The sequence below is a fragment of the Chelonia mydas genome, chromosome 2, assembly GCF_015237465.2.
Source record: "Chelonia mydas isolate rCheMyd1 chromosome 2, rCheMyd1.pri.v2, whole genome shotgun sequence".
NCBI lineage: Eukaryota > Metazoa > Chordata > Testudines > Cheloniidae > Chelonia > Chelonia mydas.
The window spans coordinates 244803062-244816324 of record NC_057850.1 but is presented as its reverse complement, the minus strand read 5'-3'; the positions used below and the strand labels follow the sequence as shown (position 1 = coordinate 244816324).

The window sequence follows — 13263 nt, the reverse complement described above, 5'->3', positions numbered from 1 at the left end:
GTGAAGAATAAATTAAGAGTAGGAAAGAAGCACTAAGATGTCATGATAATTAAAGGCAAAATTTCCCTTAATATAGTTAACTTGACCCAGAAGAAGAGCCAAAAGATTTTCAGGTTGCTTTGTATCAGAATTCAAGACTATATGTCTCAAGACCTACTCTTTACGTTGCATCACATAAAAAGTTGGCATAATACCACATAGTATCAAACAATCTAGTACATCGTTCTGCCCTTCCCAGTTAGGGTACCATTTAGTTTCTGGGTAGAGATCAAGGTATTGGTTTTAACGTTGATTGTCATAAACTTCTTCAGAACTGGCTACCTCAGTGTAAGGGGGAATCCCAGCTAGATAGTGAAATAATCTTGTGGTGGTCCCAGAATGGAAAAGGGGATCTCTGAGGTAGGGAGAAATGATGATTTAGTGTAATATGTCTTCTACAAAATTGACTTCTGTTCCACTTCATGCAGTATCCATACATTTTAAATAGCCCTATAATTCTTGCACTCATTTATATGAAATATTCTCATTATTTTGTAATATTTTGGTGTTTGATACTCATTCAGATTATTTGAAGCAAAATGTGTAGAGTTACTTAGAATAAAACTTAACGTGTTCTTTGTTGGATCTAAAGGACAAAGTAAAACTTGGCATTCATTCAGGAGTGCAGGAACAATTTGTATGGGGTGTGTCTGTGCTGAGAGCTATTGAACCAAACTACAAACCCTGCATATGATGGAAGCCACTTCAAGTCAGGGGGTGGGGCAGCACCCCTCATTCCAGCACCTATTTTAGAAAACTGAAAAACAAAACTACGGCTGTCCTTTTAAGGGATGGGAGGCGTGAAATAAAATGCAGTGACAAAGTCCTGCTGGAGAGGCTACTGCCCAAAGCCTTTGACTGGCTGAGAGAAAGAGACCTGAACTTTAAAAACAAAACAGTGATGTGTCTCAGTGTGGCCAGAAAGAGAGCTAGCATGTACAGTGTTGCAAGCTCTCATTATTTTATTGTGAACCCTTGATATTTCATGTTTTACTTAAAGGCCCGAACTCCTGGAGTCAAGTGACAGCTTGAGAATCCTGGTTTTCATTTAAAAAATGTAAGTTTGTAGCCCTCATGCTTGCAGAGAAAAGCTTGAGAATGTGACCAGAGGGCACTAGAATGGTTTAAAAAATGAGAACACAAATGAAAAGAACATGATATTCTATTCATAAATCTCATGATTTTTAAGCCAGTCTCATGATTTTGGAGGGAGCCTGACTCATGATTCTTTCCTGTTGGGGGCTGGCAGTATTGCAGGTAGTCAGCCTGAAAGCATGTCTGATTTCAAGAGCTGGCAGACCACATAAGAGACATAGTAACAGTGAAGAAAATCTAGGAGAAAGGCAGTGTTGCATGCTGAAGCAAAACATGGCAATGTTCCAGACTTGCCATGGGGCTTAAGTCACATGGAATGCCTTTTCAGACTCTCATTTACCCTTGGTTGCTATGTGGGAGACTGTTACATTTTCTATCCATTCCATGAACATTTAAAAACATTCCTTCCCTCTCTCCCAGTCCTTCAACTGGTTATTCTGTGTTCTTACCATTTTAGATCATATTGACATAGCTGAAGCGAACTGATGATTTTTGTCCAATCCCTAGCAGACCAGTGCCTGTATAGAAACCCCACTGCCACGGCAGGCACTAAGGGGCCAACCTGTTGGCTGTGTCCGCAGAGACTGGAGACCGTGGAGACAGAACTGTCATCTCATCAATAGTATTGCTAGGGTTGAAGTACATTAGCAGGGCAATATGTTAACACCTTCACTGCTGCTGATGTTTATTGTACCATTTGATTTATTTATATTAATGAATTTAACATTTCATGGAAGATTTATACATAAACCAAGACCCTTATTATTCACTTGGAAGGCTCTTTCCTTTCTTCACTTTCATTCCAGAGGGCAGGATTGATTCTGTTATTAAAACTGGTACCTTACATTCAGATTTTTTTTTCTGTAAATGCAGTTCTGGGGGTGGGTAGGCAGGGGGGATTTTCGGTCCTTCTTCCAGGTTTTATTCCAAGGGAGACTTGCATGCAGACAAGTCCTTTGTGCCTTTTCCTGCAGTCCTTACTCAGGCAAAATTCCAGTTGAAACCAGTACTGAAGTAGATGGAGAATCCAGGATATTGCTGTGACAACACTAATCAATTAAACTTTATTCTTTCTGTGTTTTCATGCAGAAAGAGATGTGGAAAAAAATTCCGAGAAGTCTAATTTATGTAGGAATTAGCCACCAAGATATTAAATAGTCTTTTTTTTTCTTCCGTACCCCCCTCCCCATTTTTTCCAGATAGGAGCATTCTCATGAAAATGTCCATTCAATGGAGATGTGGGCATAAAAAAAGGAGAGATGTGGTGTTGGAATTCTGTGGCCCCACATTCGGTTTTTGTCCCTGTTGGGCAGGCAATTGAAAACATCTGATAAATGTGCCGTGCCAATCTAAAAAAGCAAGCAAGATGATAGGCTGTGTTAAGAAAGAGCATGAGAGAATAATATTGAGAATATAATGCTGTTATCTAAATTGATGGGACACACTCACCTTGCTCACAAACTACACTGGATTTGGGTCAGTCATCTAAAAAAGATACGTTGTAGCAGAAATAGAAAAGGTAAAGAGAAGGGTAAAGAAAATGATAAAGGCATCCATATAGGGAGAGATTTAAAAGATGCCACCAATTTAGTTTGAAATGGAGATGAATAAGAGGTGACATAATAGAGACATTGAAAATAAGGAATGGTATAGAGAAGGTCAGAGCTTATCATAATACAGCTATTCAGTAATTATAATACAGCCCATTTAAAACAGTTCAAAGGAGATCTTTTTTTACACAGTACATAGTTAACTTGTGGAACTCATTGCCACAAGGTCTTATTGAGACCAAGAGCTTAGCAATAATGAAAAAAGGATTGGGCATTTTTTTGAACATAATATTATCCACCACATTTAAACGACCTGTGATAAGAATTATAAGCAATATCAGCCCGCCCTCATGCTTCAGTACATAAACCAACAAGTTTGCCTGTGATTAGGAAGGAACATCCCCAGTAAGTGTGTTTTTGCATAATAGTCTGTTATGTGGGGTTTATACCTCTTAAGCAGGTACTTGCCACTGCAGGATTCCAAAATTGATTGATCTTTGATCTGATATGGTAAAGCATTTCCTATGGGAGAGAAGGGGGTTTGTGCAGTAGAGAAATTTGACGCGTCCAAGGAGAAGAAAACATTTTAGTTGATGCTATTTTTTCCCACCATAGTTGCTGTTCAGTTTAAAACTCATTAGTGTGTATGTATAATCCCAAACTACTTCTCCCAATGTGCATTGCCTTGCACTTCTTTGTGCTACCCACTTGCCTTTCTTTGCTAGGTCCTCTGCCCCAGGTCCTGTTCAATTCTTTAGCATCATTTCTCTGCATTTCTCAAGATGGTCCTATTGACTCTGTAGAGGAGTGCCCTCTTGTGGCCAATCCGACATCAATCCGTTTCCACAGGCGGTTTAACGACAATGCGTAGGTTGTTGAATAAAGGGCCTGCCTTGCATTTCAAAGGCATTAAGTTCAAATCTTTTGGCAGCTGAGTTTTTTTTTTAATTTACTTATAAACAGACTCAGATACTGTGGTGATCAGTGTGCTAGGCATACCTTGAAGTAAAGGGATCATCCAATACTGCACTCAGGGATAATGAAAACATTAATGCAGAGCTACAGGCACAGTCTAATTTGCTTGTTAATATTCAAACATTTCCTTCAATCTGTACTGCAACCGAAGCACCCTGCCGGCCTGAACATGAAGAGAAAGAGCGAAACTTCTTTTAACTGGCTTTGTGCTCTATCAGGATTGCTAACATCTGTAATGCAGTTGGGAGCAGAGGCAAAGAGGTAAGGAAACGCACAGGGGGATTAAGAGAGCCAGCCGTGGGGTCACATTTTAATGAAAATTTATTCATAGATTCTGTTTCTTCTCGGTGTCAAATGGATTATTACATTTATGGGTAACACTTAGGGTCACATGCTCCCCTGTGTGAAGCCAAGCTAAATGAGGCAGATAAGCCCCCATGCGTTCGGGAGAGAAAAGTAATGTCCCGGAGTGATGCTCCCACCAGCAGCCGACTGTTGGAGTCTCTCTGCCTGAGAACTGTGTGGATCTGGGGAAGTTTAAAAGGAGCAGCCACTACAAGGTGACCTGGCCTATGAGATTACCTGCATAGGGTACGGCTGACCCATGGACTGAGTGCCATTTAGTTTCTGGGTGGAGATCAAAGTGTTGGTTTTAACCTAGCTTGCCCTAAACAATTTAGGGCCTGGTTATCTAAGGGACAGCTTCTCTTCCCTTGTCATAGCACCACGTCTGGGAACTACAGAGGCACTTGAGCTGACCACACCCTAGTTATAAAGGGAGGGGGCCTGTGCCAGGGCATTTCCAGGCAGATTCCTCGGCTCTGGAACTTCCTGTCTGTGCTTGGTTGGTTCACCACAAACCTCACCTTTCCCCCAGGGGTTCTGTGAAGTTTGTGGGTGGTTAGAGGTGGTTTTTGCTGTTGTTATTTTGGGGAGATTTTATATTGACCTGGATAGGTTGGGCAGTTTATGGGTGTGCTTGTGTGGGGGATTTTTGTTTGTGTATTTTTTGTCTATTTTAAGTATTTTGTACATGCTGCCATATTGTTAAAGCATCCAGAGCCAGCGTAGAGGCACTTCTGTGAAACTGAAATCAGGTCCCTGTTTCTCACCCGGATCTTTAGCGAGCACAGCTTTACCAAAGATGGATACACCTGAACTACAAAGCTGGGATCCCAATCCAAACCAGGGCTGTTCTGACCTGGGGGGGTGGTTCAGACCCTTAGAGCTAGTCACATAATCTGGCTCTTAATCCGGAACTCCACCTCATCAAATTTTGGGTTTAAGACTTGGGTTTGGTCCCAGTTCTGCTCCGTATCTGGACAAACTAATCTTTTTCTAACTTGGATTTTCCAGGGTTTGGGATCAGACAAAAGATATAAATAGAATTTTGTAACTGATGTATATATTTTTCTAGGAGACCTCAGCCTCTCTTTTAAGCTTGGACATGTACATTTAAAAGGCTGCTAGATGCATGTAGATGGTGGGGGCTCTTTCCACCTTTAATTTGCCTGGGATATAATTGTTTTACTTGAATGCTGCCACTGAAAAAGCATCAGATTGTTGCAGTGGGTATGTGCTGCATTGAAGTGATGAATGATTAAAACTACTTCTTGCATAATAAAGCACACTCTGTCATGTTGTGCTTACTTAATGTACCAATGCAATGTGATATTCAGCAGTTAGCTAAATTACAGTAAATCACCTATTTAGAAAAGTTTTCGTCTTAGCTCTTCATGCAAAAAGTGCTAAAGGCAGTAAAACGATAATGACCCATAATGCCAGAAAGATAAAAATGAGTTTCCTCCCAGAATGAAGGGCTGTACTCATGTTGTTATGGGCAAGCTGTTCCCTGTTCCTAGCTGCTTCCTTACAGCAGTGTCTGGGAGTATATTAAAAGGTCGCTTATTTCTGCACTGCTGAGTAACAGCCCTCAAATAAAAAGCAGAGAGCCGAGGAATCTGCCTGGAAATGCCCAGGCACAGGCTCCCTCCCTTTTTAACTAGGGTGTGGTCAGCTCAAGTGCCGCTGTAGGTCCCAGACATGGTGCTATGACAAGGGAAGAGAAGCTGTCCCTTAGGTAACCAGGCCCTTGCTTGTTGGCAGAGAGCGGAGCTGAGTTGAGGCTGGAGAACTGTGTTCCTAATGAGCTACACGAGGGGGCACACCTCTGTGTGTCATGGAGGCCAGTTCCATTGGACATCGTTCTGTAGCAATACTCATGAGTGAGCGAGGTGGGGAGGTAAAATTGTGGGTCAGTCACGGGTGTGCCTAGGCTGCGAGCTAGAAGTTCCCTGGTACATAGGTTCTCTGATTTCCTCATCCCCCACTGCAGAGCAGCTTTGGTGCCACCCCAAAGACTGGGTAGATGGGAGGATTTCTCTCCCTTTCCTCGTTGTGTTTTTCCCAGCCTCTGACCAAGGTGCTTGGGATGTGCATTGGGTTGTGGATTCACCAGTAATTTGGGGGGGTTAATTGTAATTGTTTGTGACTACACTTCATAGAAGATTGAAAGACACACTGCAGCATGGCTGGTAAAAATGAGACCTTAATTTTATAAGGCTTCATTGCAACACTCCAGCTTTGCCCACTTTTGGGGGCGAGCTGTAGTTTTTGTTTATATGGATTACAAAGCAAGCATTTTAGCAGCACAAGGCTTAGTGAGCTTGTATCGTGTTATTTCTTGTTTGGCGTCATCTGAATCCTTGGTGCTATGCTGAGGAACACACAATGCCTGCCCCTCAGAGAAACTCTGAGTCAGCTCTGCCTCCTTTGCACTGAGTTACTATGCAAGTTATCCCACTGATTGCAGCAAGAGAGGTACTACCCAAAGTGAGCAGTTAAGCCAGAACCAGACCTACACTCTAATATATCAAAAAAATTACAGTTTCTCATATCATGAATGCAGAATAAAATCAGTATTACTTTCTAAGCTTGGCTATGCTAGTGCTTCTTCACCATCCTGTTCTTGGACTTTCTCTTCCCACTCATTGCATTTCTATTAATCTCTCTGTTGTGTTTGTCTCCCACCAGACTTTCCCGAGTTCCTTTTTCTGTTGCTTTAAATTTCCTCTTCTTTGTACTTTGTCTCATTCTGTCCTTGTTTTCTCACAATCTAATTCCTCTGCTCTCGAAATCAATCAGTGGGAGCTGTGGCCGCTCTGCACCTTGCAGGATTGGGCCCGTTTGTATGGTACTTATCTGTGCGCTGATCACAGACAGAGCAGCCTCTTCACCTCAGCCTGTCATGCTTGCTATTTCTCATCACTCAGAAAACATTGTTTTGACTGGAATTCCCAAGCCCTTCACAATTTACATTCCATGTGTGCGTGTTCAGATGTCCACGTGAATTGTTTGGCTGGAAGGTTGGCTGTTTTTAATCTGTAAGCCTATTGCAGACTCAGTGCTTGCAGGCTGCTTTATCACCTCAGTGGTTTGCTGAGAGAGGGCATGGTTACCTAGTGAATACAAATGGGTACTCCATGCTACATGCAGCATTTCTAGGTTCAAAGTTTGCAGGTTCTATTGCTATTGTGACAATAAAATGTTATTCTTTAGCATAAGAGCAGAAATGCAATTCCTCATACGCTGTAAGGCTTAAATCCCACAGGGCCTTAAATCCTCCCCCACAATGCACAGAGGCAACAGTGATCCCTTGGAGAGTTGCATCCCCCACTGTGGTGTGAACGGCTGCTGGATTTGTGTAGCCTTGGGTTGAGTGCCTTATAGACTCATAGATATTAAGGTCAGAAGGGACCATTATGATCATCTAGTCTGACCTCCTGCATAATGCAAGCCACAGAATCTCACCCACCCACTCCTGCAATAAACCTCTCACCTATGTCTGAGCTATCCTCCATCCTGTCCCTGTCCCTTTTCTTCATCCTGTCCCCCAAGCCTTCTACGCATTGAGGTGCAAGGGCCTTGGTACGCTGTGCATGAGATTTTTGAATCCCACCTTCCCCCAGTGGATGGTAACTGCACTGCTTCTCAGGTCCCTGTGTCTGCTAAGGCAGTGTGGTAGGATTTGAGCCTGAAAATAACATAAATAGAAACCTCAATGGGAAAGAGGGAAGTAAAATATTTTTCTCTCATTTAGCCTCATTCCATTCCATTGCGTGAGTCATTTATTAATTCCCAATGAATATTAATACAGTCTGTGTCTCAAACACTATCTTACAGTCCTACATCCTGGCTGTTAGCTTGTTTGATTGTAAATGCTAACCAGGTAGGCCTGATTAACCCTTGACTGGGACAACATCAGGGAAATCCCAGGTAGGGGTAGGAATTGGCAGTGGTGAGTCAGCAGATGGCACCTTTCCACTGCCATGGTGCTGAGCCACGCCTCCCTTCCCCTCACCCCCTTTCCTTCCTCCCCCCAACCCCTCACCCAGCCTCTTGGTATTAGGGGCCATTGCACTGCTGGAAGTTTTGTCTTTCAGATGCAATATAAAACCAAGGTCCTGACCGCTTGTGGTCATTAAAGATACTATGGCACCTTTCAGGAAGAGAACGGATATTAATATTGGTGTCTTGGCTCAACTCCAACTCAAATAATTACATTCTTCCTATCTGAAAAGTTCCTTTCCAGTTAGAATTGGATACAGTAATTTCACTTCCTGTGAAGCTCACTGGATTCACTGAGAGAATTCTGTAAGTCTGTCAGATATTAACTATCAGCTAGTTAATGTGGCTAACATTAGTGGAAGCGGGATCTGTTGCAAATGTGCTCCTTCATGTGAGCTGCAACGGTGAGAAATAAACAAAAGATACCTTACCTTCTTCCGATGGTCCAACAACATTAGATATGCCCAGTGAACAACTAAATCACAGCAGGTTACATTGCGTACTCCAGAATAACTTCAGCCCTGAGAAAGCTGAGTCAAACTGCTCTCATAGGGCGGTCTACAGCCTACTCTGTTGACATTGTCTAATGGTCATAGTCTTGAGATGTCATTTTTTCTTTGCGTGATTCTTGATTGGACCACTAATTAGGGCATTCTCTGTCCCAGGCCGAACCTGTCCTAACGGTTCTAATGTGACCTTCTGGTTTTTACTGTGATGTCTGAAAAGTAGCTGCATGACAATTTTAGAATTTCTATTTTTATGCCTTTCAGTCATTTGTTGTGTTTGCTGAGGTCTGAAAAGGTAACAAAAGGCTACATTATTTTGTATTTATCTGGATGAAATTCTTATTGCTCTATATCATTGAACAAGTAGTTATGCTCTCTAGAGACAAATAATGTAACAGGAAAATTCTTCTCAAAAGTTTATCAGTCTCTCATGCATCTTGTGTTCCTATCTCTGAGCTATAATATTGGATGTTATTACTGTATCAGTTTAATATTGATAGAATGGTTGTAAAACCATTATTTCATCCTGTTCTTTGACACTGATGTAAATATTTGTCCTCTAGTCCAGACTGTAATTCCTTAGAACTTCTCATGTCCGACTGTGGTCAACCTTATTTTTACCATGGGGTATCTGGAAGGATCCCCAGCACAATATTTCAACAGAGGTCAGTTATTTGGCTGCCCAACTTGAGACATCAGGAAGGCACCTGATTCTCAGACGCCCAGTGCTCAGCATTTTCTGAAAATAAGGCCCTTTTAGGATGTGTCGAGTTGGACATCTGAAAATGGAGGCACACAAAATCACTAACGAAATTTTGAGCCACAGTGCAGTGTACCACCCCTTTAAGTGGGAGCTCTGCGTTTCTTCTTGGCTCACACTAATGGAGAGGAAGCAGGATGTGCTGCAAGAGAGTACAGAGTTGACAGAGTCCTGGGTAACTAATCTAACAGACACACACACACACAAGAAAGGAAACTGTTGCTGACAAATGATGTCATGTATTGGTTACCCACAACTCTTTCAGGTTTGAAGTTAAAATTCACTTAATTTCAAAGAAATATGGATACCCATTTAGTATGGTTGCCATAAAAAGTAAATGTAATCAGAGAGTGTCATCTTTTAGATTGCTTGTGACCCCTGGGTTGTGCTTGGATATGTCCAAAGGGCATTTAGAAGCACAAATGTCCTTTTAACTATTGCCTTGTAAAACATACATTAAATTGTGTTGGCATAATGATTTCTTTCATTAGTTTCTCTGCATCTCTCATTGTGTTCTTCTGTGGAATTTTTCTGGCTAGTGGCTAAAAAGGACACAGAATATTGGGCCTTGTAAGCTGGCAGAAATCCATAATACACTGTGTAATGAGTTAAAATGTGTTAAATGATTCTCAGTGGACACTCTCTTCGCTGACAGGATCTTTTGGCAGATGATTTGAAGGGTGGCTCTGGAAGAACAAATAATTAAACTGATATAAGTCCATCTAGTCAATTGGTATCTCTATAAAACATGGACTTAGGTGCACACAGTCCCTAAAATGATATTAACTGAAGCCTTTGTTGTTGTTGTTGTTGCTGGTGGTTGTTCAAGAATATATACGTTGCTCTCCATTTGTATACAGCTCACACTGGGTTGTTTTTTTTAATCAAGGGCGAAATCCTGGGCCTGGTCTACACTTAAAAGTTTTACCAATGTAGCCATGTGTTACCAGATTTGCCCATTACTTTGGGGTTTGCTCATTTACTAGGGTTACTCTTCGTGGGGAGAGGGGGTTCTGTATTTCTATCAATGTACTGCCTGTGTCCCTTGTGTTCTCATACAGGGTTCTACTTCTCCCTGCTGCAAGTTCCCTCCCCATGGAGCTGTCCTGCAGGAGCTAGGTTCCCCAGGGCTGGGTTCTTCCAGCCCCAGAATCAGACGGACACACACACACACACACATTAACAGAGCACGTCTGAGAGGACGAGTTAATCAGCACTCCCAAGATGACCCCTTATATGTCCCTGGACTCAGTAAGCTGGGTTTAGCAGCACTTCCAAGCTGTCACCCTCATAGGCCCTTGGACTCAGCAGGCTGGATCGAGCAGCACCTACCTCCAAGCTGACAGGTTTCAGAGTAACAGCCGCGTTAGTCTGTATTCGCAAAAAGAGAAGGAGTACTTGTGGCACCTTAGAGACTAACCAATTTAGCTACAGCTACAGCTCACTTCATCAGATGCATACTGTCTTTCCACAGTATGCATCCGATGAAGTGAGCTGTAGCTCACGAAAGCTTATGCTCAAATAAATTGGTTAGTCTCTAAGGTGCCACAAGTCCTCCTTTTCTTTTTACCTCCAAGCTGTCACCCTCACATGCCATGGGCACTGCACCGGAATAGAGCACGCCTGAGCCGGCTGGGTCGAGCAGCACTTTCAAGCTGCCACCCTTATATGCCCCTGGACTCAGCACGTCCTTATCCCCGCTTTCACGTTACAATTGTTCTGGTAGTAACCCACCGGATGAGCAAACCCCACAGGGTTTTTGGGCGCTGCAGGGATCTTTAGCTTAGGTATGAGGAGCGTTGCTGCAGAGAGAGAGAGAGAGAAGCAACCAGCTTAACCATGAAAGTTATTTCTTGCTAGGTAATAACCATACAAGGGGAGTCAAACAAACAAAACAGTTATAATATTAAGTCTAACTTAAATTTGATTATAAAAGTCAGGTTTAGAAAACTATAACTGATCGCACAAGTCAGGGGCAGAAGGCTGTACTTAGAGAGAGAGCTGGGTTCTCACCACTCTGTGAAGCTTGAATCGATCGGGGGTCCCAGGTGGTGGTGGTAGCTGAAGGTCTGGAATGCTGGAGACAGGCAGAGCCCCCAGCACGATCAGTCAGGAGAAGACGAAGTCCCAATGAAACTGATGCAGATTTTGGATCCAAGCATAAGAGCACTTACTTGAGCGTGGGTAGGAGGTTTTTGTAGGGGAAGAACAATGGTTCAAGGGAGAACACTAGGTTTGTTTGTGAGTAAACTGATGGCTCAAGGGAGTATACCAAAGTTGTTTTGTTCAGGCTAGACAATAGGAATGGATCATTCCTGGCTATGGGTAGTGTTCCTTCGAGGGAGCTCACAATGCAGTTAGGCAACTTCAGTATTCTGGATACCAATAAAGGATTTATTACTAGAATTTGTCTGATAACTACTGAGGTGGGTGTGTGCAGGCATGGGTTCATTAACATCTGGAGCAGAGATTCCCCATCATGCAGTGCTTCCCTGCTTTTCTGGTCCCAGAGTTCCATGTGGTTCTTGACTTTGAATCTCTGTTCTCCATTCTGTATGCTAATGGGGATGCCTCCATGTCCCATCTTCAATACAATTGAGGCTAGGGGAGTTTCCTTAATCCTGTCACCCTTGTCTGGAAGGGTTTAGGTGGGTCTCCCACTCCCTTTTCATTGCTTTTTGTAAGTCTTTCTTCTGATCGGCTTTGGTTCAAGCAGAGGCTGTGTCAGGGTGGGGAGAGAGGTCTTTCGTGAGTCAGACAGGCTGGATACTGCGCCCTGGTTCCCGAAGAACACAGAGCTGATAGGTAACACATGTCAGTTAGGGGTCTGATTTAAAAAAAAAAATTTTAACCAAGAAAGCTACACCAGTAAAAGCCCCAGTGTAGATGCAGTTTTACTGGTATAACTGTGCTCATACTAGTATAGCTTCAACTGGTGAGAGGAACCAATTTAAGCTATACTGGTGTAAGCATTTGTATACCGATATAACTTCAACCACACTAGTTGGTCTTGCGAGTTTAACTATACTGGTGTTAGTATACCAGCAAAACCTTCGCATTGTAGGCAAGGCCTGGCTCTTTTTACTCGTACAAGGAGTTCCATGGATTCAGTGGGACTACATGCAGGTGTAAGATTAGCAGGATCTGTCCTATGTGTTTATTCAATCTAGGAGAAGTCATGATGGTACATTAGAGGTTCACTTGTTCATCTTATGTGCAGTGAAGCAGGTCTATACTGAATTCTTAGATTTAGGACAATGTGTGGGAAGGTTTAATAATTTACAGCATCAGTAACTTTAAAAAAAAAAACATATCCATGCAGATAAAAAGCCTTCAGAAGAGGAGGTGGGTAATCGTGAAGTTTCCCTTTTAAGGAATGAAGCCAACTTAGTTGTGGCCTGTTGTATTTCAATAAAGGCAAGTTCTGCGTTGTAGACATTGAGCCCTCAACAGCAAAATTTTCACCTAAGTCCAATTTTTGAAAGAGACATAGGCACTTAGGATCCAAAGTCTCCTTGACTTTCAGTGGGTTTGAATTCAATTGTTTGAGACTGTCAGTTGATTTCAGTGGCAATTAAGTATCTGAGCAGGTTAGGCACCTAAATCCCCTTGAAATAAATTGAATTCAACAGGATAGGTGCTTTTGGAAATCCTAGTAGGTGCCTTTCTGTAACTGTACCTGTAGGCCTCTAAATACCTTTGATAATCTGGTTTTAAGGCCCTTTTGAAAATTTTACTCCAAGTCCTTACCCAATCCTGCTCCATTGAAATCAATGGGAGTTTCACTGTTGATTTTACTGAAGCAGGATCTGGCCCCTGTTGTGTCCAACAAGTAGAAGCTTCATGTAAGGTTATGCACAATCCTTATGCACTGGGTAGCAGAATATCTCAAGTCCTGTGTGCGCCCTTTCTCTTACGTTCAAGTGTATAGAGTGAATAAAAGAGTCAGGGCGTGGGCAGAGGATGGCCATGTTTGAGGAGGCAGGGACTG

At 42.6% G+C, this 13263-nt stretch overlaps 1 protein-coding gene across 7 annotated transcripts in view; it reads left to right on the top strand.

The window, feature by feature from the left end:
• Nucleotides 1–13263, top strand: part of DPP6 (dipeptidyl peptidase like 6) — an 812601-nt gene that overhangs the window by 548125 nt on the left and 251213 nt on the right. The window contains exon 1 of one of the 7 annotated variants that reach the window (XM_037891094.2): nt 3815–3920. The exons of the other annotated variants lie outside the window; for them this stretch is intronic. The gene's annotated coding sequence lies outside the window, so the exon portion shown is untranslated. Of the gene's footprint in view, nt 1–3814; nt 3921–13263 lie in introns of those variants that run through there. 7 annotated transcript variants of the gene reach the window in all.